The following is a 26,894-nucleotide window of genomic DNA, read 5'->3' as shown; positions in this document are numbered from 1 at the left end:
GACCTGACAACAGTCTTTAAATATAGTAAGGGCTACTATAAAAAGGACGGTGATCAATTGTTCTCAATGTCCACTGAAGGTAGGACAAACAGTAATGGGCTTAATCCACAGCAAGGGAGATTTAGGTTAGATATTAGGGGGGGAAAACTTTCTAAGTATAAGGCTAGTTTGGTGCTGGACCAGGCTTCCAAGGGAGGTTGTCCAATCCCCATCATTGGAGGTTGTTAAGGACAAGTTGAACAAACACCTGTCAGGGATGGTCTAGGTTTACTTGGTCCTGCCACAGTGCACAGGGCTGGACAAGGTGATCTCTTGAGGTCCCTTTCAGCCCTACATTTCTATGATTCTACATATTGTAACTGCTAAGTACATTCATTTCTTAGAACAAAGATACTGTAAGAGCACAGAACTTGCCCCATGTACAGTAGACATTTTTGGCATAGTTTTTACTGAGGTTAATATAATATTCATAACACTGCTAAAGGACCATTTGTTGAATAAAATGATTTTGCCATTGGCATTTATTATCTATAGAAAAGTTTTTCTGTTTTATACCCACATTCTAGCATATAATTATAGTAATAAAGTCTAGTCCCTCACTCGGAGTGACTGCTGCCAGTATTATGAAATCATGGCAATGGTTGTAAAAATAAAAGAGGTCGTAACCCTTCCACACACACACACACCCACTCTGTAGTTGATATCGAATAGCTTTGGTGGGAAAATGCAGACCTTTAAACTTTCTCTACCAAACTCAATGCATTCTGTATTTAACTTATCCTCTAAAACAGTTTGTGTTATAGGAATTCAGAAACTGCATATAACCATGGAAAAAGTCTGTACTTAATTAGCTACTGAATCCAGCTTGATTTAGGCAAAATAACAATCATTTCTTTGTGCAAACTATTTTTAATGATATGCATCACATGCATCAACCTGTCCTAATACCCAGGCCATTCCTGCTCCACTGCTTTACTTTTGGCAAGGAGAAGTATCAGGAAATGTCTGCATGGAGATGCTTTTTTCATCTCCATATGAGTAAGCAACTCTTTCTCAGAAACAAAACCAGTTCTCTTAAATTTAAAACTACAATGACATTGACCAAAATGTGCTACAAAGAAAGGGGCTAATCATGGGCGGTACCCTGTTTCAGGGAGGCAACCCCCTGGCTCCGCCCCTTCTGCCCAATCCTGACCTCGAGCCAGAGCCCCGAGACCCCCTTCCCCCCGACAGCCGGAGCAACAAAGCCCCCTGCCCGGAGGAGCCCCAAACACACTCCCTCTCGGCCAGAGGAGCCCCCGGCTGGCCAAAGCCCTGAGCCCTCCTTGCACCTGCCCGGAGGATCCCTGAGCCTCCACCCCCTCTTGCCTGGAGGAGCCCTGGGCCAGCTGCAGCATCTCCTACCCTCTCCTCCTCAAACCCCAAGCTGCCCGGGAAGAGCCGCAGCGTCTCTTCCCGAAGACAAACCTGAGCTCAGTCTCCTTTTCCAAGCTGAAAAGCTCTAGCCTCTTTAATCTCTCCTCATATGGGACCCGTTCCAAACTCCTAATCAGTTTAGTTGCCCTTCTCTGAACCTTTTCTGGTGCCAGTATATCTTTTTTGAGATGAGGAGACCACATCTGTACGCAATATTCAAGATGTGGGCGTACCATCGATTTATATAAGGGCAATAATATATTCTCAGTCTTATTCTCTATCCCCTTTTTAATGATTCCTAACATCCTGTTTGCTTTTTTGACCGCCTCCGCACACTGCGTGGACATCTTCAGAGAACTATCCATGATGACTCCAAGATCTTTTTCCTGATTTGTTGTAGCTAAATTAGCCCCCATCATATTGTATGTATAGTTGGGGTTATTTTTTCCAAAGTTGGGAAGCCTTCAGTATACTTAACTGCAAGCCACAACATAATCACAACTGCTGGCTATTGCAAGAGTTGGTTTGCTGCTCCAGCCATGGGGAGCATTGGTATAGCCACGGGTTGGCCTGGGTGGGCCGTGGCCCACCCACTTAGCATTCAGACCCAACCCCCTGCCTCGGTTCTGCTCTGGCCCCAGCATTTCCCTTACTCCGTCCACCTCCCTGGCGCTTCTGCCAGGGAGTGGGGTTGGGGCGTGGGGGCTTGCTCCGCTCTGCCTACCTGGCACTCCTTCCGGGGCTAGGTGGGTGGAGCAGGGCAAGGCGATATGTGATCTTGGCGTAGATGTCAGTGTTTCTTCTGCTGGATCAGAGCTCTGCCTGCACAGACTCTTCTCTGCACACAGCAATAAGATCCACCACCTGCTGTGTGCTCCATGCTGGAGCGCGTTTGCAGCCTTGAGTCTCCATGGTCAGCTGAGCTGGTGAGCTCTGCACGCTGATCAAACAGGAAATGAAAATTCAAAAGTTCCCAGGGCTTTAACAGGAGAGCGACTGTTTCCTGTATACCTGGCTGACATGGAGTTAAAAGTACTCTCCAGAGCGGTCACAGCAGAGCACGGTGGGACACCTCCTGGAGGCCAATTTATTTGAATTACACAACACAGTGTCTACACTATCACCATGTTGACCTGTAGATGTCAAATCAAGTGCTACGCCTCTCGTGGAGGTGGAGTACAGAAGTCGACTTTACAGGCCATTTAGGTTGGCAGTAGGGACTCGGTAGTGTAGACACATATGTTATTAGATCGACTTAACATGACTTATGTCGACCTAAGTTTGTAGTGTAGACCAGGCCTAAATCTATACTCTTTATAGCTGAATTCAAGAGATTCCTAGGCCAAAATTTGCAAATACAACTACTTATTTTGGGTGCCTCAATTTTTGGATGCCTAACTTGTGATTCCTTAAAGGCGCTTGATTTTTAGAAAGTTCTGACCAGCCACTAATTTTATGAGTGACCAGTTCTATGAATCATTTCCCCCCCAACTGGCGGTAGGGGGGAAGTCATATCACAATAGTGATGTCGATGAAGAACAAGCTGACATCCCTTTACATTCTGATGCCTTCAATGCACTGGAAATTGCTTTTCCAGTGGTTTGAAGGATACAAAAAAAGTGATGCAGTACACCATATTGCAACACGTGCACCGTACCTGCTGTAATGTCCAGTGTTATGAATGCTTTGATTTTACGAACTCCTTAATAAATTTGTTCATAAAATTGCAGTTCTACTGTAAAGAAAACAAGGGCAGGAATGTTGTGCCTACTCCTGGCCTCAATTCCTTATGTTGTAAAAAGAGACAGACAATTAAAGGCATACAGTGAAGACCGCTGAAAAGTACAATTCCCAGCAGGACCTGCAGTGAGCTGCATTGCAAAGTATTGTTTCCTTCACTGAGGGACTTTCAGAGCCAGTAAAAAATGCTCGTTTTTTCAGTCTTCTTCACTGGAATATGAAAAATAAATGCAACAAAGTGAGGAGAAGTGAAAAACAATGTGGATTAAATAATAGTGAGGCGTAAGTGGGGGAAATTGACAGCGGGTGCAAATTGCAGATTGATGGGTAAGAAACAAAACCAGCAACGGCAATAGGAGTACAACAGGCAACAGCAAGTAAGAGCAAGCAAGACAAGAAGAGAATAAAACAAGTTTACAGAGCAAAGGAGGAGAGCCAAAAAGATATGGGAAGAACTAGAGCCTGCTGTCATTTACATCAAGATAAATCCAGAACTATTCCCTTGGGGTTGTTCTGGGTTTACATCAGCATAACCGAGAGCAGACTAAGGCTCATTCAGGGGTGGCAGGTATCACAAGCTGGGGGAGGCTGTACCTCCTCAAACAGCCTGGCATGGCTCACCCTCGCTCCGCCCTCAGGTCTCCTCCTGCCATTCCTGGTGTTCTGCCCTGGCTCAGACTAGCTGGGGCTGGGCAGCCTGGCCAGGACTCGGAGCGTCTGGCACTTGGGCCGCGCTGCCCGCCCAGCGCTGTGGCTGCGCTGCCCGGTGCACCGGGGAGGGGATAGAAAGGGAGGGGTGGGGCCTCAGGCATAAGGGGAGGGGCCCGGGGGTGCTCTGGGCTCCTGCAGGGTGGAGGAGGGGATAGAAAGGGAGGGGAGGGGCCTCAGGCACCAGGGGATGGGCCGGGGGCTAGTCTCCCCCAATGGTCGGTTCACTGGCTGCCTATGAGCTAATTCATGATACTGCCACATATACATTTTATGAAAGTGTGACACAGACAAATTCACCCCGATGTAACTCCACTCACTTCAATTAACTTACACCAGAGACGACCAGACTTTTGGCTCATGGAGTTGTTGTTTCGTTTTTTTCCCCTTAAATAAAGAGCACATCAAATGGTACACTTACTATAGGAACCCCTGGTAACATTGGAGTTTGACACCAGCTGGCAAGTCAGAGATAGAAGGGTGCCTTTTCAAGACGGGCTAGTCCTGGGAAAATGCTCTTAGTATATAGGACAGCAACATTTTTTCAATCCCTCACCTAATCTGCAGTCTGCAGATGCAACCAAAAACATGTGAAGAAGCAAATATCTTCTATGTGCCTCTCGGGCATCATGCCAGTGCTAGATAAGGGAAAACAGAGAGGTGATTATTCATTATTCTACCCTCAACTGCCTGGTGCAGGTGGATGTAATTTGCTTCAGCTGTCTGCTGCTGTATGTCTCTGGCAGTATGATCTCACTTTGTCCAAATTCCTTGCAGTTTCTAAAGAAGCCCAGAGATATAGATAAACTACATCATTTTACACTCCCCAGGCCAAATTCTGACCTTGTGTCAGCAGATGCTCAGACACTATGGAGACTGGGGCAATATAGGTCCCTATTCATACAAAGCGAGATACAGGGTTTGATTCTGTTGACTTCCATGGACCTGCAGCTGCTTATACCAGGGACCAGATTCAGGGTGTAGGCTGGCAGAAGCTGGCACAGAACCTGGTGGAAATTGAAAGATTGGTGGGGGTGGGGATAGTTATGGTGCCATGCGAACACAACTTCCCCTTCACTGGGGGACTAGGAGTCCAACATCACCCATAAAGCAGGTGCTGCTGGCAAGAGTGGTAGCATGGCCAGGGCAGCTGGGCAATATACCAAGATATATCCCAATATTTATTATAGCATCCTCTATTCACAAAGTATGCTACTATATGTCGCCCTCCTTTGGGTCATATATCTAACCTTTAGCTTGTTATATTTTCCAGGAAGGGGCTGTATATTTCTGTTCTTTCTATGAAGCATCTGGCATATGCTAGGATAGTATAAGTTAATAAATGTCACCAGTGGTTTGATTTTAACCATATCCTCCCATCTGCTCTCTCTTTACTCAAAGTCTTCAGCTGTTAACATAACACAGGAAAAACTCTTCTCACCTCCCAGCTCGTTTAGTCATGTGAACCGCTTTTCTAGAGGTAATGGCCATTGCAACTCTAGGGCCTGACCCAGTCAGGTGCTGAGCATCTTCTTGAAGGTCCTTAAAGTTTCTTTGGCTTCAGTAAGAGTTGAGGGCTCTCAACACCTTAAATGATGTTCTCATCCTCTCCTAGGACTGGGCAAACAGTCATGACATGTATTTATTAGCTGAAGTCAATGGCAAACTTCTGCTAACTTAATTGGGAGCAGGAGCAGGCCCAAGTATTCTAGATCTCTTTGCTGAACGGCAATAAACCACAGCATTTCCCTAATGCATCATAATAATAAACTGTGGCATATAGTACATCCCTGAACTAACTTACACCAGTTTCCTGATGTCAGATGAGAAGTCTTTGCAACTGGCACATGCCCAGAAGGTCTGAAGATGGTCTCCTGCACACACCACCATGGCATCCCCTCCTGTATCTTCCTGTGAATCTGATGTCTCTTTTGTTTTGTAAGACTGGTATTCAGAATTATCCAATCACAATTTAACACTGGTTTTGTCTCCTTTGTTATTTTCACAAGGCTCCATGTGGACACAGGAGCTCAGACAGTTCTACTGCACCACTCCCCACCCTTCCCTGGATGCTGTGAGCCAGCAGTACATACAGGGGCGTGTGTACCAAGACAGTGTGTGCCAGGAGAAGTAGGCAGTCTGAAAGCAATGCCTATTTCTTCCCCTTGTCTGTATTATCTGTTCTGGAGCTCCACCCCTAACTGGTTCCAATGCAGACATGGCCAGGGTGTGTGACCTCTAGATAGTGTGTCTCCAATGGATCAGCGGGAGCAAGGAGCTGAGGTTGATGCCAGAGGCCAGAATCAGTGTGGGAGTATGGGGTCTCTGTGCAGATGGCTCTGGGCCCTTGGCAGGTTCCCCAGGAACTGTGTGGGCTCAGTTAGATGGTTGCCCCAGGGCCTTTGCTCTGAGAAGGCAAAGGGAGGTGGTCAGAAAGCTCTAGGTGGCTGGCTTTGAAAAGGAACAGTATCTTCCACTAATTATAGCTAGATGAAAATGGATTATCAGCTTTGGGTAGATGCAAAAGTCAAAGGTCTGCAAGAGCTATACAGTTTTCCACGAGACTAAAGGTAAATGCTTCAAGCTGCAGAGACTTCAATAAAGGTCTTACTTCCTGAGACAGAATTATCTTAGAGGCAAACTATTTTCCAGACTTTAGTTAATCAGTGCCTCCACCGTTTGGGCACTGTAAGCTGAAAATGTACCTGGGAACCTATTGTAGTGTTCATTACTTTGGGGAACAAACGTATTGTGTTTTGGGGGGTCTAATTCCACCACCCTTACTCACACAGCAGTGCCCTGCACTGAGAGGCAGCATGGTCAAGTGAATAGGACACTGCAGCAGAAACGAAGAGTTTCTATTCCCAGCTCTGCCACTGACATTCCATGTGACTTTCAGCAAGTCACTTCATTCTCAGCCCCCGTTTCCACTCCCACCCTTTGACTTAGAATTTAAAATGCAAGATCTTCAGGACACGGACTGTCTCTTACTGTGTGTTTGTACAGCGCCTAGCACCCTGGGGCCTCAATCATGTTTGGAGTCTGTACAGGCTACTGTAATATAAATAACGTCAGGATTGGCTAATAGAAACCACTGTGACTACTGACCATACCTGTGACTGAACTGAGTCCCGAGTGAGCTTCTGCCTTTCTCACAGTCTTGGAGGACTGCAGCAGCAAAGTCACAATTATTTAATACCTTTGCCAGATGTCAGATGGATGGATTGCTGGCACAATAAGAAAAAGAACTGTCCCCCTTGGGCATAGTCAGTACATGCACAGCAGTGAGGCAGAAGAAGTATACAGCATTGCCTGTGGCCACAGTATACTTCTCAGAGAAGCGTTGATTAAAACAACAATAGCAGCCATCATAGAGCTGTGAGTTGTCCCAGGAAATTATGACACTGATTATCTTAGGGCTAAAGTGCTGCCACGGCAGCTCTTTAACATGCCTTGTGTGGTCACGGTGCAGTGCTGAGAGAGAGAGAGTTCTCCCAGCGCTCTAAAAAACTCACCTCCACGAGGGGCGCGGCTCCCAGCGCTGGGGCACTGTCTACACTGGCACTTCACAGCGCTGAAACTTGCTGCACTCAGGAGGGTGCTTTTCACACCCCCGAGCGAGAAAGTTGCAGCGCTGTAAATTGCCAGTGTAGACAAGCCCTTAAAAGAAGTTAAAATCGCAATAAATGGTTTGATCAGTTCTTGTTAGTAACTGAAAGAAAGGCACGTGCTGTCCTGTATGGTAGAAGAACAGCTTACCTTTAAAAATAACTGGAACAAAATGGGTTTTATTCCCTATAGCTGAAGTGGTTAAACCTGCCAATCTATTTTAATAACAACTTAAAAAAAATATACCCTATTCCACTTTGAGTTGGATGTAAGTGCTTTTTTCAGGGGTGCTGGGCATTTTACCCACATTTAGGGCATATGTTAATGATTCTCACATAAAAAAGTAGAGCCTAAAACTATGGTCTAATTATTTATTTCTGATATTTTCCAGCTTCTCTTTAGAATGTTTGGAGATTCATTATCTAGTGCGGGATAAGGCTTGTCTGCATACCACATTGTAAGAAAGATACTGTCTTGACCTGAAGTTGACCTTCATGTGTACAAACTTAGCAAAATAGTTATTGTACAGGAACTGAAAACAGCAAAGCTTAGCAAAACAAAACCAAGCAAGCACAAAGAAACAATCTTGGGAGCAAACAAATTCTACTATAGACAGATGGGCCTGAACCAAAACGCTGGATAACGAGAATTTGCAGCAGCTTGAAAACTGAACATCAATTCAAATTTACAAGTAACACTCATTAACACCAAATCCAAACGTACAAATGCTGGATTTGTTTAGTATCAAAAACCAGCTCCAAAACTGTTGTTTCAGCCCGTATCTATTTCAATACTTCTTAAGAAACTATACATATTAGAGTGAGATAGTTTAATATTTGCTTGGTTTCATCATCCTGTACAAAGCATATTCAAAGCAGCCTCTAACTGCCCAGAGATTGTGACTAAAGAATTTAGACTTGCAGGAATTTTAATTTTTGCCCATCCCCTCAATCTGAGCCACTTTTATTTGCATGGAACCCCTAACTACGTTATCCTACAGAAGCCACACTAAATCTGTGCTTCTTCCTAGATGATCCATGCAGAGTTTTGTAACAGGCCAAGTTATGTGATAAGAGGATTACAACAGGGCTATGGGATATACTTTACACTGCTGAGTTTTATAGCTCCTGCTCCTAAGTTAATGATGCTTTAAAACAGTTGAAGGAACAGCTGGCCTTACCCTTTCTCGTTGCAGATGGAGCTACAATTCTATTGTTTTAGAATAGCGAGTTGGAAAATATTTTTTTATGACATAAGTGGAAATTTTTCATTTTTTAAAGAAATTTTTCATTGAAATTTGTCAGGTTTTTGTTAACATACCCAACAATTTTAACAAAAGAAGAGGGCCAAGTCTTCCTCACCTGAGTTGCTCTGAACCGAATTAGCCCCTCTGACTTCATTTGAATTACTCATCTGAGTAAGGTGAGACGGATTTGACCCATAACTTGCCCCACAGCATATCAATATTTCAGAGATTTTAGCTGGGTTCCATTAGATATGTTTATAAAAACCCCTTCATCAAAAACAGTTTCCCTCACAAAACACCTCTACCCTGATATAACAGGACCCAATATAACATGAATTCGAATATAATGCAGTAAAGCAGCGCTCTGGGGGGCAAGGCTGCACACTCTGGCGCATCAGCGTGTTTGGCTCCAACACGCTGCATGTTAAGGGTGGGAGGCAGGTGGGAGGGCAACCAGGGTGAGGAGGAAAATGGAGAGGTGAGTGGCAGGCAGGAGGGGGGTGAGGAGGCAGGCGGGCAGGAAGATGGTGAGCAGGAGAGCGGCGGTCGGGTGGACGTGGGGAGGCGTGCCAGACAGACGGTGAGGAGACTAGCGGGGAGGTGAGCGGCGGGCAGGCGGGCGGGTAGGTGGGGTGAGGAGGTGAGTGGCGACCGGGCGGGCGGGAGTGCTGGGCGGACGGTGAGGAGACTAGCGGGAGGCTGATTTGTCCTGGGCCTCACACCCCTTTAGGCACGGCTCCGACACGCTGCTCTGAGCAGCATGTTAAGGATGCCGGGCCAGGGCCGAGGGGTTGGATAAGGAGCAGAGGGTCTCGGTGGGTGGTTAGGGGACAAGGAGCCTTCCCTACCCGATATAACGCGGTTTCACCTATAACGCGGTAAGATTTTTTGGTTCCCGAGGACTGCGTTATATTGGGGTAGAGAAGTATTTGGTACTTGCCCTTTCAGCCCTCGCCAGACCTAGAACCTCTGAAACACATCAATATTACCCTCCTAACCCCAGCCCTATCCTTTGTAACTAACCCAACTTTTTCAAAGCTCACTAGAGCTGTAACTTGGGTTCAGTTTGAATTTTGGAGGAAAGTGGCTCTTCTTGTATTGAAAATAATACACCTAGCCCCATTAGTAAAGTACTAACATGTGGTATTGATTTTTAGGTGCTTCTTGAATGAACTATATTTTACTTTTATCAGCCATCTGTTTTTCAGACTTGACATTGGCGGTTTCAGTTCTGGTGTTAAAATGCACCTTGCACTCAACAAAATATTTCCTGTTCTGGTTCTTTTCTGGTGGCTCACAGAGACTGTGAGAGATAAGCTAGTTTTGGAAACTGCAACCACGTCCTTTAACTGATTGATGCCAGAAAAGCAGAAACAGCCCGCCCAGAAAACACTTGCACATTGAAGCAATCCCAGAAGAAAAACGAAAGAGAGACGCTAACCACAGTGGTCTTTATATATTACTGCAGCCTATGAAGTTTGTTAACTTAGCACCAAACTCGACTCTGCCTAGACTAAGAGGCAGCATAGTCTAGCGAGTAAGGCACTTGATCAGGTGACATGGGTCCTACTTCTGCTGTGTAACCTTCTGCTTGTGTCACCTCTATTTTCCTTCCCACCCTTTGTGCCATTTCATCTATTTAGATGACAGTTTGTTCAGGGTAAGGCATAATAGAGCCCCAGTCTTGGTTGGGGTTTAAGAGCTACTGTAATACAAGCAATAATAATAAAGGAGGCTTGAAACTCAGATATACCTCTGAAAAGGGTACAGTTTCCACTCTCCTCTGCAGGGCGGTCGTAAGGGAACAGGGCTGTGGCCCTGGCTCCTCCATAGCCCCAGATCTGTAGTTCAGGTGAACACACAGATTGTGATTACACTCAGTCCCTCTGTGGGAGTGTGAGACAAGTGCCCACTCCACTGCATACATCTAGGGGAGTGGGGGGAGACCAAAGAACAATATAGCTCTAAGCAAATCATTAGATGGTACGATTTGTAAGCATTTTCTGCTCCTGAAGGGCAAAAGCTTCTGTATGAATGCAGGATACAAATCTGTTGAGAATACACTGCAGTTTTCCTTTACCAAGAAAAGAGAGCGAGTGAGAGAAAGCAAGATTCATTGGTTGTAGCTGCAGCAGCCCGTTTCTCAAGTTCTTAAAATTGCCTTGGATTATATTGTCCTGTAATTACCAGAATCTGTGTAAACAATGGGTGATTTCACAATTGACTCAAATGTAGCTCCCGCTAATATTTTGATCATGTGCACAAATGAGTCCAAAGTACAATTATTCTCCTCATAAAGTTTAATTAGAAAGCAGGGACTTGAACTTTAATCCATACAGTAAGGGTATTTAGCAATGGGTTGGCAGGAGTTGTGTGGGAAGTTAGATAATATTGTATAGTCTGACTCAAAAAAGATTAAGATGCATCTGCTACATTGCTGAAACATCCGTATGTTCCATTTCATTCAGATCAACACCACAGATGCTTCATAGATTATAGTAGAATTGAATGTAAAAAATTACCCAAATAACTTAAACAATTAGCTCAAAAAGATGATGGAATACATTACTAAACAAATGCCATTTGACAAATTTAATAGCGATGGACAAATAATATGAACTGCTCTTTGCCAAATAATTTAAGTTGAGAAAAACTGCAAAATGTGTCGACGCCATTTGACAAATATTGTTTGAGCAGCTCTACTTAGCAGGTAGTACAGAAGTATGTGTTGTTTATTTCTTTGTCATATTTATGCCTAAAGCTGAATGTGTGTGTGTGTGTGTGTGTGTGTGTGTGTGTGTGTGTGTGTGTGCCCGTCCAATGAGTACACACACACACACACACACACACACACTAGCATTAATATCAGATTGAAGTCAAGCAACCTAGCACTCAAAGCTGTCAGGAGATGCAGTGTTAAAGTTATAGGCTCAACCATCAATCCCCATAATCAGGCAGGTGTCTAAAATCACATGGTCTGATTCTCTTCTCTCTTACACCAGTTTTACTTCTACTGACGTCTATAGAGTTACTCCTGTTTTACCCCAGTGTGAAATCAGGTGAGGTTCTAGAGCCTGTTTATGTTTCATATTATACGTCAAATAATGGACTATAGCATGCAAATTGTAATTTTACACAAACGTTTAGGTACAGTAGATATATGGCACCATACTAATTCCCAATGCAAATTCATTAAATTCAGTGGAGTTAAATTAAGGATAAATTAGATACAATGTTCCCAATCCTGCAATGGGCACAGATTATTAGGACTCACAGTGGCCTTAGCCACCTGTCCCCTCCCCCAAAATAATTTAGGGATTGCATTAATAAAGGAAACACTGAATTTGGAACAGAAGCTCGATTATGTCATTTTATTAATTTTTCATGGTATAAACCTACTCACTGATGCAATATTCAATAGGTACTACTATTTTTAACTCTAGCTCCCTTCCCCAAATAAAACAAAGCTCTCTATACCACTGCCTGCAGAGCACTTAAACATGTGAGCATTGATGTCTATACTACAAATGTGCTGACAATTAAACAAGTACTTAAGTGCTGGTTTGGGGCCACAATGCTCAGCAGCTAGCAGGATCTAGCCCTAATTGAACAGGGCAGTTACTTTCTGAGCCAGGCTACCGTTCCAGGATTGCTCCTGAATGACCAGATCAACCAAGCATGCTTTTCTTTCTGTGCTTGGCAAAGAAGGTTTACCCTTTTCTTTTGAAAATGTGGAACTTGCCATGGCTGATCCTGCTCTTTGTCTCCTTGAGGTTAATTATCTGTAGTTTACTGTTAGTTTACTACATGGAACAGGGCTGGCTCTAGGTTTTTTGCTGTCCCAAGCAAAAAAATTTTTGGCTGCCCCCCACACCAGCCCTGGGCTCTCACCCTCCCCACCAGTGCCCTGCCCCACGCACACCCCCTGCCACTCCCGCCCCCACCTGCACCCCCAGCTGCCCCAGCCCTGGGCTCCCCCGCACCAGTGCTGACTCCGCCGCTCCCCCCTCGCCTCCAGCCGGTCCGGCGCTGGCAGGACTGGGGTAAGCAGCGGGGCTCCCGGGCCGCGCCTCAGCCCAGGGTCCCTCCAGCCAGGGCTCCCGCCTCCAGGACCGGCCGGGACCAGGAGGGCAGAACCGGGGGACCGCCCCAGCAGGGGGGTATGGAGCCGGGGCAGGGTAGCCCCAGAGGAAGCAGAGCCCCGGAGAGCGGGACGTGGGCCCCACACGGCAGCGCCCCGCCCTCTATGGCTCTGCTGCTGCTTCTGGCCGCCCTGCCGCAGTTCCTGGGCGGTTCGGCCTGCTTCGCCCATGGGGCGGCCACCAGCCCGAGTTCCCCCGCTCGGAGCCTGCCTGGCCCAGCCACAAGATGCGGCACTGCTCCCCCATGGCACAAACTGAAGTGGCCCCAGGGCGCCCCTGTGCATGAGGCGCTGCTGTTGCCAGGCCCAGCTCTAGTCTTTTGCTGCCGGAAGCAAAAAAAAAAAAAAAAAAAAAAAAGGGCCAGAATGCCGCCCCTGAAAATGTGCTGCCCCAAGCACGTGCTTGGTTTGCTCGTGCCTAGAGCCGGCCCTGACATGGAGCTACACATTGGGAGCATTCAGCATTGGAAGAAGGCAAGCCATCTGATTAGTAAGCAGCCCATAACACAGGGAACCCAGTACACCAATGCTCCCTATTTTCCACTGGCTGCGGATCAGGTTGCAGGTGGAGTTCAAGTTAATGGCTTTAGGACCTGGTTATTTAAGAGACTCTCTCTCTTTCCCTCTGACTCTGTCACAGTTGAGCTCAGTGGTAGTGCTCAAGCTGGAACCCCCTTGAAGCACAGAGCAAAGGGCCTTCTGACAAGGCGTTCGGCTTAGGAATGTGCCTCCCCACCTTGTATTGCTAGCCTTCTGGGCACAATGGGAAACCTACCTCTTCTGCCAGGCCTTTGGAAAAGAGGTGATTTGATGGGTTGAGGAGTTGGATATAGACAGCTGGATTGAGGTTTTAGATGGCTCTTCAATTACTCTGTTGGGTTAACATTTTTATATCAAATATTGTTAGCTCTCCGCAAAGAGTGGCAGATGATAACGACAGGAGTGTATTAAAAAGGCAGCATCTACATGACACTAAGCTGACTTATCCTTGCATGTACAGGGAAAGAGCACACCTTGCTTTGCAGGAATCTACAAATTACAATTAATTGCACTGGTATGAAAAATTTGAAGCTCTATCATCCCCTACATCTGCAATTACAATAATTGTGAGAGAGAGCTGCAAGTTAAACCCCAAACAACCCTGAAGGACCTGGTTCTGTAGTTCTACTGTACTACCAATTCAGGAGTGCTAACAAAAAAGTCTTTATATACAGCTCAAAAAGCCCTGTAAACTGAAAAGACAGACCTGTATGTTCTTTGTGGAGTCAAGCAATTTCCCAGAAAGGTTTCCAGTTTTACAGTTGGCTTTTGTACTGAAAAGAAAAGAAAGATAGTAACCTTTAAAGTGAGTGACAGCAGCCCGCAAACCTAATTCTGTGTGAAAACATATTCTATTACATATTACATCATACTGTGGTGTAATTTATTGTACAATATTAGTTTCTGTTGACATGAAGTATTTTTACTTTACCAAATCAAATAATGGACAGTTTCATAATGAGAAAACATTTTTCACTAGAGAAAAATATAATTGTATTTTAATGACTTGGCCCTGGTTCTTGGGTTCAGCTGAGCAGGATTGGTGGGGACAGGAGAGGACAAAGGTGACTTTACATCAGAGCGACATCACCTGGGATTTCCCTGACAGGCAGAGAATTCCCAGATAGCCCATTAGACTGGATTTATGGCCCCTCTGCAGCACTAGAACAAAGGGGATGTAGCAGGGCTGAGAATCTGGTCCTTTATCCTGATCAGTATTATTTGCTGGATAAATATTGTGATCCAGTGGGTGGGGAAGGGATGGGAGACATAACCCTCCGGTTTTAGTCCCATTTCTGCCACTGAATTGTTGTGTGAACTTTGACATGTCTCTTAACCGCTCTGTGCCTCGGTTTCCCCTTGTGTAAAACGAAGATAATATTTACTGACCTTTGTAAAAAGCTTTGAAATCTATGGATGAAAAGGGATCTCTCAGTGCTATGGACTATCATCATAGTTACTATTACTGCAGATATTAGATATAACATAGACAATAAGTAAGTTATCTGAACAGAAACCTTAGAAGCTCACATGTGAGATGAGTCAATGGTGGTCACATGGCAGAGGAGCTTTTGCAGGAAGCAATTTCAATAACATATCACATGAGGAAAAAACTTAAATGGAGATGGAAGGGAAAGAATGTAGAACAATATGAGAGTGTCTGGACTATTTTATTCTTTAAAAAAATACTCCAATACCTGAAAGAATCAATATACATTTATTGTCACTATATTTGAAGCTTTAAGAAAGACACAAATAAACTGAACATAGTTGTCTACGACTATTTATTTATTTCATCCAACAGCATGTGCTGGTAGCTCATGCTTCTACAACACAAGTGCTGTCCAGCTGCAGGCACTGCATTTTGAACTTCGTTAACATTAATGTGAATATAGGCCAATGAAATTCAAATGTAAAGTTTACTGCTGGAAATGGACTGGTCACATTTCAGAACTAGCTCTACCTCTGACCCCTCTCAGTCTGAGTGCAATCCCCACAGGCGATAGGCTTCCTGTCTTCACCACCCTGAGGTGTCAAGTATCAGGGGGTAGCCGTGTTAGTCTGTATCTCCAAAAAACAACAAAGAGTCTGGTGGCACCTTAAAGACTAACAGATTTATTTGGGCATAAGCTTTCGTGAGTAAAAACCTCACTTCTTCGGATGCATCCGAAGAAGTGAGGTTTTTACTCACGAAAGCTTATGCCCAAATAAATCTGTCACCCTGAGGTGGAATCTCATGATTCTCCCACTCTCAGACCAAGGCCCCCGGGTTTGCTCCACAGGCCCAGCTGGATTCAGCTGCACTGCAAGACTTCCCTTCAGGAGCTGTGACCAGAGTGAACCCCAAAACAGCCTCTTCAAAAGAAAGTATTGTTTAATCTTGATGAAAAGAATCAAAGCATATCAAGAAAGGAGTTCTTAACACAACAAGCCGTCTTTGTGTTACCTAAACTTAGGTTGACCTAGCTAGTCCCAGGTACCTCACTTCTGGGTCCAGGGGGACAGTCGGAACCCCTGCAGTCCCTGTGTCTCTCCCTCCTGAGCTCAGGTTTTCATTTGCTCCAAAGTTCTTGTTACAGTTTTCCCACCTGAATTCCACCTCCACTTCCCCTGAACTCACCAGGGCCAGAAGTGAACTTCAAAGGGATTGACACCTGCAGTCTCATTATCAGTGACTGGTGCTATCCTAAGCATACGGTTTCCCGCCCTATTTGTTGGCCTCTTCTGTTGGAATTAGCTCTTTTGTAATCATGTACTCACCAACACAAGCATAACCAAGCAAATAGATGAACATATAATATTCATAAAATACAGGCATCTTTCACATCCTTCACAGACTGCATGTGAGATTCTCATGTGTTTACAGTTATTTCAGAAATAGATACTAAAAGGTAATCTCCTAAAACCATCTACATTTTCAGAAGTGCTGAGTACCCAGCAGCTCTCATTGACTTTGGGTTATGTGGTCTGCTTCCCCACAGTCACACAGCATGTCAGCGGCAGGGCTGGGAACAGAAGGCAGAACTTCTGACGCCCATCCTGTGCTCTAACCACTAAGCCGTCGTTCCTCCTCACAATAGAAACTATGTAACTTTACAAAGAGAGGAACTTCCAAATGAGACAAAAGCATGGACACAGGAGAACTTTACGTCACTACTGCCTTTCCCAGCTTTGTATCTCGATATTTTGTAAACAGTCTAGAACTAGGCACACATTTTTAGCCAAAATGTTTTGTTTCACTGAAAAATGCAGATTTGAGTCTACCTCATATTCATGTCAAATTTACCAATTGTTTCAGTCAAGCTCCACTTCACCCACAAGCCCTTCCCTCCCACCCCCCAAAAAACCAAAACAACTGGAAACATTTCATTTTGATTTTTTCAATTTGAAATGACTTAATTTTGAAATTTACTTCAATTTTATTTTTAACATTTTTTAATATATTTTTTTAAAGTTTGAAAACTGAACATTTGGGTTGACCTGAACATATTTTTAGACATTTTGGTTCACCAAAAATTGGGGAAAAAAATGTTTATGAAACAGCCATCTAACTGAAAAATAAATCAGTTATTCACTCAGCTTTCAAACAGTCTGACTCAATTTCATTTGGTTCATTTTCATTTAACAATATGGAGCATTGGATCTAATTTATGCTATCGGCCAACATACCTGTGATAAGCATCAGTCTTGCATCTGATGAAGTGGGCATTCACCCACGAAAGCTTATGCTCCAATACTTCTGTTAGTCTTAAAGGTGCCACAGGACCCTCTGTTGCTTTATACCTGCGATGTGATTGATCCTGCACTGCCTTTTGTAGTCAGGATTGTAAAAAATCTGAATAGCAGAATTTTACTCCTACCTTGCACAGAGGTGAGTGATTACCCAAGGTGCAAGGCAGTTGAGAATCAGGGCCTTTTTCTGTAATATACTACTTGGAAACAGTGTGGATTTATATCTGTCAATGGTGAAAGTAAAGAATGTAATAATGACAGGTTTCAGAGTAGCAGCCGTGTTAGTCTGTATCCGCAAAAAGAACAGGAGTACTTGTGGCACCTTAGAGACTAACAAATTTATTAGGGCATAAGCTTTTGTGGGTAAGGTGCCACAAGTACCCTGTTCTTTTTGTAAAGAATGTAGGTTGTGATGCAAAGTGCTGCAGGTGAATACATGAAATTCACATTTTCTGCTACTAGAGTCAGCCATGGATAAGTTTAGTTTCCCCATTCCATTCTAGGTATTAAAGAAGAAAGACATACAAAGAGAAAAATAAAAGGAACGTGCTTTTTTAGGATAATACATTACTGCTAAAAGCCACCGGCTCCACCCTCTGCTGAAGACCTACTGAAGACTTCAGCTGAGTCAATAAAGTCCTTTCAAATAGGTTCTATTCTTTTGCAAGCAGTAACCCAACGCTCTAAGCAGCATATCCCATTACACAGGACCAGACTGTAACTTGCAATTTTTTTTATCAACAGGAGCAATTAGACATTTGCTATGTACTTTTTTTTTTTTAAATGAAAGCTGTATGTAAACCCATCCCAGAGTTGCAAGTGTCACATTGTCTTTCGTCAGTGCATCAATGTTAATTGGTCTGATCTGGAACCACTGAAATCCTTTGTTGGACAAATACTTTGAGCCTCCCTGAACCCAGGGGTTTCCTCCCAATGTTCCCATCAGGTCTGAATATAGACAAGATTTTTAAAAGAAACCTTCCACTTCATTGGATGCTCACATAGACTAGTCATGTTCTAGAGGGGACTAGTGGACTATTGCAATAAAATTTTCAAATGGCTTCTTATTACTGCATGTGCAAACTACAAATTACTCCATGAAGACTGGGCAGTTACACATGCAAGTACATATTTGTACACGTGAAATGTGCATGAAACCAAGCTGAGCCTTTTGTTAGTTTGACGCAACAGTCTTTCCTTAGCATGTTTGTTCCTCCAGTCTTGCTGTTACTGGCATCTTGATCATTCTTGCAGTATTTAGGAGAACCTGACATGCTCATCAAACCTGTAGGATGTAATTAACCTCACCTAGGAGAGCTGACAGCTCAGTGTGCTTTAGGCATAACTCAATAGTGATAAGAAAAGCAAGCCTTTGATTTTGTTACTTGTCTTACTCTAAAGCAGGCTTCTCTCTGATGCTTTAATATTAAAAAAAAAAAAAATCTTGAGCTCAAAAAACTAGAGCTTGTTAGAAAATGGAAGACATTTTCCACTGATTTCTTTTCCACTGGGGGAGGGAGGGGGGTAGAGGTGTGAGCTCCAGATGACCCTTTTGAAATTTTCCAAGTGACTCTGCCATCAACAATGAGGTAACTTCTTAAAACAAGTCATGCTACCTGCACTTATAGATATGGTTAATTCATAGACTTGGTCATTAATAACAAAGTATAATATTACTATTCTAGAGAATATTGCACTTATTATTGACCACTGACCAGAGAGTTGGGTGTGAAGGGGGCTCTGCTTTTCTCTGTTAATAATATATAAATCAGATTTCTGTAATATCACACAAGGAAAAAAATTAATTTAACTAGCTCTCATCATCACCTTTCACCAGCAGTATAGTTGCTGTGGTTTGTTAGAGGGGATTACTTATCACCTTTTGTCACATCTATAAAATAAAGAAGCCCTTTTCCCCCTTGACTGTTATATCACTCTTTTCCCAAAAGGGGCAATATTTATATTGCACCTGATATATTACAAGATTCAAGGGAGAGGATAAACTTGGCCAGCAAGTCTCCACAAATGGTTCATCACCCTTGCAAATGGTTGGCAAATTTCCATACTGTTCCCTTCGCAGTGAAAAGTAACTTGCTTTGGAGCAAGTCATTGTGTTTGCCTTCTTCTTCACAGGAGGGAATCAAGAACTCTGAACAAGAAGAATCAGAGTAGTTACCTTCTATAACTGCATACATCAAAGGTAGTAGTACTTAATGATGCATAGAGGTACAAATAGTAAATTTCATAAGAACCCAAGAATGTCCATGCTGGATCAGACCAATGGTTCATCTAGCCCACTATCTTGTTGTGACATTATCTGATTAAAATATGACCATATAGATCATTGTTGCAACTATTGTTATATATTTGCAATAAATCTTGTATAAAATGTGGCATGTAAGATGTCTATGAAAAGATTATGATTTGCTGGTTATGATTATATCTGTCTGCATGTATCACTTTTGTATTTGAAGTTATGAATATTGGCTCTATACCTGAATTTCAAATGTTTGCTCTTGGGGTAACACCTATGAAGTAGTTAGCCAGCACATCTTGGAGGGACTATTCAAATTGAGTGGCCCATCAAAAGGACACTTAACTCACAATGGACTGTGGGAGACGCCCATCTACCCTGAGTGGACTGTCATGTAAACGTGCGGTTTGGAGTATAGGTAATGGCTTCCTGCAATGACTGAGCAAGATTGGGCATGGACATGTGACTCACCCATGTGACTCCAAACTCACATCTTTTACCTGTAATTTTCCACTACCTGTCTTGAAGTTTTTTGTTTGAACAATGGGTTTCCTTCCACATGGCAGAAGCTATAAAAGGCCATGGAAACCCCTCTATTTTGACTCTTTCCTGCTCAAACTTCTGGAAATATGGACCTATACTAATGGGAAGTTTTAACCAAGGGATTGAGGTCCTTCCAATGATTTGGAAGCAACCAGAGACTTATCAAGCCAGCAGTTTATTCCATCACTGCTACAAGCCTGAACCACGAACTTTGCAATTACTGTATGTATTTCATTCCTTTAGCCAATTTTAACTCTCACCTTTCTTTCTTTCCATGATTAAACCTTTAGATTTTAGATACTAAAAGATTGGCATCAGCATGATTTTTGGGTCAGATCTAAATTATATATTGACCTGGGTGTGTGGCTGGTCCTCTGGGATCAGAAGAACCTTTTAGTTGATGAGACTGGTTGTAAAGAACCACTCACCTTTAAATTCAGTGTTTTCAGTGGTAATACAAGGACTGGAATGCCGGAGGAAACTGCTTTTATGACTTCTTGTTAGCCAATGTGGTGAAGCTGAAGTTTACTTTTGCTGCTGGTTTCTTATATCCTCTGGGGGATTAGCCACCAGTCTTGGGGTGTATCTGCCCTATTTCTCAGCAGTCTGTCCTGAATTTGGCCTCCTCAGTTGTGACCCACTGAGGCACGGTTACACTTGTCTTCCCACAGTGACCAGTGCCAAGTGCTTCAGAGGGAATGAACAGAACAGGATAATTAATTAATCATTTTTGTTGCCCTTCTCTGTATCTTTGACAATTCTCATATCTTTTTTGAGATGGGGCGACCAGAACTGTATGCAGTATTCAAGATGTGAACGTACTATGGATATATATAGTGCCATTATGATATTTTCTTGTCTTGTTATCAATCCCTTTCCTAATGGGTCCTAACATTGTTAGAGTTTTTGACTGCTGCTGCACATTGAGCTGATGTTTCAGAGAACTATCCATGATGACTCTAAGATCTTTCTTGAGTGGTTACAGCTAATTTAGACCACACCATTTTGTGTATATAGTTGGGTTTATATTTTCCAATGTGGATTACTTTGCACTTATCAACACTGAATATCATCTGCCATTTTGTTGTCCAGTCACCCAGTTTTGTAAGATCCCTTTATAACCCTTTGCAGTCAGCTTTGGCCTTAACTATCTTGGGAAATTTTGGATCATCTGCAAATTTTGCCTCCTCAATGTTCACCCCCTTTTCCAAATCATTTATGAATATATTGAAAAGAACAGGTCCCAGTACAGTTCCTTGTGGGAACCCCACTATTTACCTTTCTCCATTGTGAGAATTGACCATTTATTCCTACCCTTTGTTTCCTATGTTTTAACCAGTTACTGATCCATGAGAGGACCTTTCCTTTTATCCCATGACTACTTATTTTGCTTAAGAATCTTTGGGGTGGGACCTTGTCAAAGGCTTTATGAAGGTCCAAGAATGCTATATCAATTGTATCACCTTTGTCCATATGTTTGTTGACTCCCTCAAAGAAGTCTAACAGATTAGTGAGGCATTATTTTCCTTTACAAAAGCTGAATTGACTCTTTCCCCAACAAATCGGGTTCAATTGGAATAATTCTGTTCTTTACTATCATTTTGACCAATTTGCCTGGAACTGAAGATAGGCTTACTAGGTTGCCAGGATTGCCTCTGCAGCCCTTTTTAAAAATCAGCATTACATTAGCTATCTTCTAGACATCTGGTACAGAGGTTGATTTAAGCGATAGATTATATAGCACAGTTAGTAGTTCTGCAGTTTCATAGTTCAGTTCCTTTAAACCTCTTGGTTGAACACCACTGATGACTTATTAGTCTTTAATTTATCAGTGTGTTCCAAAACCATGGGCAGGGATGGTGTCCCTAGTCTGTGTTTGCCAGAAGCTGGGAATGGGCGACAGGGAAAGGATCACTTGATGATTACCTGTTCTGTTCATTCCCTCTGGGGCACCTGGCATTGGCCACTGTCAGCAGACAGGATACTGTGCAAGATGGACCTTTGGTATGACCCAGTATGGCTGTTCTTATGTTTTTATGTTCTCCACTACTGAATCTGGGACAGTTCCTCAGACTCATCACCTAAGCAGACTGGCTCAGGTGTGGGAATCTCCCTCATACTCTCTGCAGTGAAAACCAATGCAAAGAATTCATTCAGCTTCTCTGCAATAGCCGTCTTCCTTGAGTGCTCCTCGGATTGCTTGGCAGGCTTCCTGCTTCTGATGTACTTAAGCACTCTTTTGCTGTTAGTTTTTTGTGTCTTTTGCTAGTGCTGTTCAAACTTTTTTTTTTTTTGGCCTGACTAATTACCCTTTTATACATGACTTGCCAGAGTTTGTTCCCTTCTATTTTCCTCAGTAGGATTTGACTTCCAATTTTTAAATGATGCCTTTTTGCCTCTGACCACCTCTTTCACTCTAATGTTTAGCCATGGTGGCGTTTTTTTGGTCCTCTTACTGGTTGTTTTGATTTGGGATACACATTTAGTTTGATTTATGGTGTTTTTAAATAGTTTCCATGTAGCATTCAGCTGTTTCACTCTTGTGACTATCCCTTTTAATTTACAGTTAAATAGTTTCCTCTTTTCTGTGTAGTTCCCTTTTTGGAAGTTAAATGCTATTGTGGTGGGTTTCTTTGGTAATTCCCCCACCCACCCACCCACCCACCCGCCCATGAAGGATGCTTTAGGTTGCTATTGCCAAGTGGTTCAAGTATATTCACTTCTTTGACCAGATCCTGTGCTCCACTGAGGACTAAACCAAGAATTTCTTCTCCCATTGTGGGTTCAAGGACTAGCTGCTCCAAGAAGCAGTCATTAATGATGTTCAGTCAACTAAATTATCTTTGCTTTACTTCCATGTAATCCCATTTACTTCAGCAGGGGGTGTATGGGATATAATAAGAGAATTATTTGGCCCAAGTAACTCAATTTAATATGGCTTGGTTCTTGAATACCTGGAAACCCAAGATTTGTATCTGTGCCACATACAAGACATTGTCAAGTCTTTATTCTCTGACATGACTAGGATAAATGCTTGTCTGTAGCAGAAAACCAATAACTTGCTTCCCCCCCAAAAAGGGGAGAAAAAGAAAGAAAAATATTTCTTTAAACTGCTGATGCACTATGACCTTGTGTCATATTGTATTAGGGAACTTTCCATAAGCCACTTCTTCATGCATGTTAGATCCAGTATGCAATAGGCTTGAAACTAGAATGGGTCACATACTTCAGAGCATTGATTTTAGTTCCATGTGGCTTTTCAGTATGACCCAGTTTGTACCCCTGAGTCCTGACACCGACAGGCATTTGTGGCATAAATATTTGGGGAATGGCTGGTCTTTGTACACATATCCATGTGAGTACTTGTGTGCAAAGAAGAGTAAGCAGAGCCAGATTGTTATTTGAAAGTTGATTTAGAATGTAATAAGTGATTGACTCAGCTATCTTTTGAATACCCAGCGGGGATGGAGCAGCATGTCATTGCTGGGACTGAACTGAATCCCTCCAAACTCTTATCTTACTGTGAGGGTTTCTTTTGGGTCTTATGATCCCTCAATTGTGGCCCAAACCTGCTCTCAGCCAAATCAAAGGAAAAACTCCTACTTGTGGTGACGACGCAGGAAACAGAACGCCAGGTTTGTTGGTAGCCAGAGAGCTTTACAAGCCTCTTGCAAAAAGCCTCCCAGGAAAACTTTTCCTGGGGTTTTTATTTCTCTCCTTACTTTGTTTACAACTCTTCTTAGTGGTTACATTCTTGCGCATAGAAGAGCCAGGCAGTATACATGCACATAAGATAACGAACCCATCTCTTGAGCGCGTGAACACCAGCTGCGAGGGTACAATCAAATCAGCCAAATAAGTTTCCCAAACACAAACGCTGGATTGAAGGTCACTCCTGCCTCGTAGCCATGGGAGCAGTTTGCCGCGCCTGTGGACTGGCGATTCGGGAGCTATGCATCTCTACACCTACTAACTTGAATGATGCAGGATCAAATGCTGTCTGCTCTAGCATTTAAACACCTGGTAGCTAGAAGGAAAGCAACCAATCACTGTATTCCAGGAGGCTTTATAATTTTTCTACCACCTGCCTGCCGTTTATGATAACTGCAGAATATAAAATTATGATATGTGGACTTATATTTATTATGTTTTTCTCTACACTCAGTATAACCCACTGAAGTTTTAAATATCTTTTCAGATTTTAGCAGTGAATATGGGTGTGATCATTTACATTCATGAAATTTTAGACTCCCCTCTGTGAGAGGTATTTGTATGGGCCCCTTTATGTGAACACCTCACAGTCTTTGCATGTTCATCCTCACAACACTCCTGTATAGTCAGAAAGTGCTATTCCCACTGCCCCAACTCAACACATGGGGAACTGAGGCACACAGAGAGGATAATGACTTGCCCAAGGTCACACACAAAGTCTGTGGCAGAACAATGACTTGAACAAAGTCTCCCAATGCCTAGGTTAGTTCCCTAGCCACTAGACAATCCTTGTCTCTTAGGACAGAGTTACAGTGATCAGAACTAGCTCAAGAAGGTTTTTGTGGGGTCTGGAGAGAACAAAATCTTCAAGGGACAGCCTTTGTTCTTGCCAGAGCAGACTATCATAATAGGAATGATCCCAAAAGGCTGGGAAAATGTATTTTATAGGAGAATTAGTAAGTGGTTAAACACAGGTACGAACACTTCATCAAGTTAAAACAAGATGATGCTGTTACTAATGCCTGAGGCATTTCAGCTGGACCAAGAGAGTCATGTAAATGTGACAATTAAAGAAGCTGATATTAAGGAAGAACAACACTTTAATTTTAAAAGGAGAAAGTGTCACCATAGAACATAATTTGTAAACAACGCATGTAGATAACATGATTTAAAACCATAGTGTGACTTTTCTGTAGCCCATGCTTTTCTTAATAAATATAAGACCAGGTGTCACAATTTTTTATTCTGTAGTTCTCATAAACAGTAGGCAGTTGGTAGAAAAAGTCTAGCCTCCTGGAATACAGTGATTGGATGCTTTCCTTCAAGTTACAGGACCCAGATGAGAGACCATAAGACCCAAAAGAAACCCTCATGCTTCTCATAACTAAAGAGCCTGATTCTCCATTCCCTTGCACTCTGTATAATCATTTTCACCTGTAAAAAGTGGGTTTAAACAGTAGGGCAGCATTTGACATTCATTTTGCATTGGTGTGAATAGACAGCACAAGGTGCAAGGTGGTGGAGACTGAGTAGCTAACTGCTATTGCAATATTTATAACAAAACACATACTGGCTGGTTATTTCTAGAATTCCAAAGCTTCTTAGAACTGCTCTATTGATAACATGTTGGCATTGCAAGAACCACTGCTTTATATTATAATGGCACCTGGAGAACTGTTCCCTTGCTATCATAGGAATACCACAAGGGCAGCATACGTACACAACAGAATCTCAAAATGCACCTAATCTTGGACTGAACAATCACTGAAACAGAGAAATCCCAGACTGGGCAGAATCTGGGGCATATGGTTTAGTTTCAAACCAATACAGAAATTTTTTTTTCCCCCTCCACGAAATGAAAAACTGAAAAGACGTTGTTCAACCTTTCAAATGTTGACACGAAACAATGTTTTCCAAACACAATGTCCATTCAAATCAAAATGTCAAAACAGTTTGTCATAGGCTAGCCCTGCCTGGGTACCCTCCACTAGCAGGTGAAACAGAACAGGTGCATCTGCCTCGTTTTCCCTCCTTCAGAGTCCCCAGTTGCTTCACAGCAATTTTCTTGCCTAATAATATCTCTGCTCAGGGCTGGTTTATTACCAAAAACCTAGTGCAAATCATCCATAATAAAATTTCTCAAACATAATCCATTAACACACATTGTGCAGGTACTCCTTAAAAATCACACATCCTCTTGTCCGTCGACATAGCAGACACCACATTCAGGCATCTTTCACCATATCTAGCTCTATGTCAAGCCTCTTCTGTCCTCCTGCCAGGCCAGCCATCCCAGCCCTTCCAAATAGAGTGCAACCCTGTTCTTCCTAGTGGGAACCCCCAAAGCCTCTCTGCTGGGAGATCATTCTTACCAGGGGAGCATCCCTCACTCTCTCTGGCCCTCCTGTTCCTCTGGGTCCAGCGCTATAGCATGGACATGTCTGCTGTTCCCCTGCCTTTATCTTACTCCAGCCCTCAGCTTCAGATTTCATTTCATTCAGCTCCCATTTCAAGTCAGCAGGCAAGTCTCTCTGTTGCTCTCCAGCCTTCAGTCTTCTCTGGCCCTGGCTTGGGGAGATCAGCTAGCCAATCCCTCTTGCTGCTCTCCTGCCTTCAGCCCTCACCTAGGAAACACCTACAGTTTCCTGGCTCTAGCAGCCAATCTTTCACTTCCAGCCAGCTCTCACCTGCCCTTCTCCTGACTGATTCAGGTAACTCTCACTCACCAGGTATCTCTTCTCGCTAAGGCCCAGGTCCTCTCTTTTAAGCCCAACTGAGGTCAGTCAATGAGTTACAAATGCCCCGGCCTCCTCCCTCTTAAAGAGCCAAAGACAGTTCATTTCAAAAGTGTCAACATGGACTTATTTTAAAAAATCAGCTGAAACTATTTGCCAAATTCAGCCTGAATTTGTGAATAGCTTTTTGAAGCCCTGAAAAATGCATTTAACAGCAACCTTTACATTTGCTGCAAAAAAAAAATTAATAATCACCCAGCTCTATTCTTAAACTTCATTTTAAATTTAGAGGCGTATGTAATTGCTTGTCCCAAATAAAATCTGGCAAAACATCTCAGCTGACTACAAGGAATACGTGATTTAAATTCTTACTGTTCACAGAGAAATTGGAAAGTATGTTGGGGAGAAGAATTCTAAGAGGTAAATTATCTCCAGAGAAGCACTGCCAAAATTGCTCTTGTCTATTGCCAACGGTGTTACTATTGCTAAGGGTGTTATCAGTTTAATTTTTTTTCCATT

This window comes from Malaclemys terrapin, chromosome 6, assembly GCF_027887155.1.
Source record: "Malaclemys terrapin pileata isolate rMalTer1 chromosome 6, rMalTer1.hap1, whole genome shotgun sequence".
Lineage (NCBI taxonomy): Eukaryota > Metazoa > Chordata > Testudines > Emydidae > Malaclemys > Malaclemys terrapin.
This window is presented reverse-complemented; position numbering follows the sequence as displayed.